The following is a 1,430-nucleotide window of genomic DNA, read 5'->3' on the forward strand; positions in this document are numbered from 1 at the left end:
CCCCTCCCTCTCTCTCTCTCTCTCTCTCTATACAGGAAGGTTCAATAGTAATCGGAATTGTAAAATAGTGGACAAATCATGTCCACCCATCTCAATTTAATCCACCAACTCACATTAAATACAAATTTTAATTAAGATGATTAGGGGTAAAAAAAAATTAATTCTTCTCATGTTTAACTATATGATTGTTTTCTTTTATTTTTTTAATTAAAAACTTTCACCTCATTAGTTTTAAAAATAAATTATCTTAAAAATTACTAATATTTTAATCAAACAAATCACAACAAAATACAAGCATTTCCTTTTATTCGATATAATATTCATCTCGAGATAGTTGTTTTTTTTTCTTGTATTAACCTTTTTAAGTGAAAATGGTATATATGTATAACATTCATTACGAATACACAAGTACATTCACATGTATACAACTGCTCGACACTATTAGCCAGTAACTCGACATCACCTTATTCAACATCATATATATGTAACCTAAAAACACTTTCTTCAACGTCATATGTCTGTAACCTGACACCGCATTTTTAATAACCATAACCCAACAACTATCGAGACCACAGCCCACTACAACCCAACCTTCATCACCCTAACAACCAGAACCCACAACAACCCAACCTTCATCACCCCAACAACCAGAACCCACAACAACCCAACCTTCATCACCTCAACAACCAAAAGAAACCCAAGAACCTGAAACAACCCAACAAACCCAAACACAACCAATGGTGCAAGCGGATGTTCCCTCTTCCTCGAGGCATCCTCCAACAGGCCTAGTGGACGAAATTATTCAGCAGATGGAGTCGATGAGGAGAAGACCTCAAGTGCCAACCAGGGAACCAGTGATGATGGAAAATATCCATCAATACATGTACCATGATCGCGATGAAAGTTTGTCAACAAATCCTCCAATCCTATCGCCCGAATCAATGGACCTCCTACACCATCGTTTCGTCAAACAAACTACTCAAGATCCTCGAGTTGTCTTCTCGAATGAAGGAATAGGAGAGTCATGGACTTAAAGATAAAATCCTTCGCCAACCGAGCTATCAGATACATTGAGTTCACCATGGAGAGAGCCCAAGGGATCATTAGCGTGTTCAACAAAAATGATCTCATTAATCTCAACCCGTGCGACTTAATCGAATTATACGCCTACATAGCTCAGAGGCAGGATCACGGGATAAGGTTTGGAATGGAAAATCGAGCGATAGTAAAAACAATGGAGTCCCTGGTAAAGCTAAGAGCGAAAACAGACTTCAAGATTGCGCTAAGGCTAGGCATTGAGAGGCTATCTTGCGCTCCACCAAACGAAGAATTCTAGGGCTTGCAGGAGATACGCTCTGCCTCTGTCTTGTCTCAACCCGAACTCGGACTTGTTTACAAGAATGAGTTTGGGGTGAAAAAGTTCTTTAGAA

The sequence above is a fragment of the Cynara cardunculus genome, assembly GCF_001531365.2.
Source record: "Cynara cardunculus var. scolymus isolate 2C chromosome LG 11, CcrdV1, whole genome shotgun sequence".
NCBI lineage: Eukaryota > Viridiplantae > Streptophyta > Magnoliopsida > Asterales > Asteraceae > Cynara > Cynara cardunculus.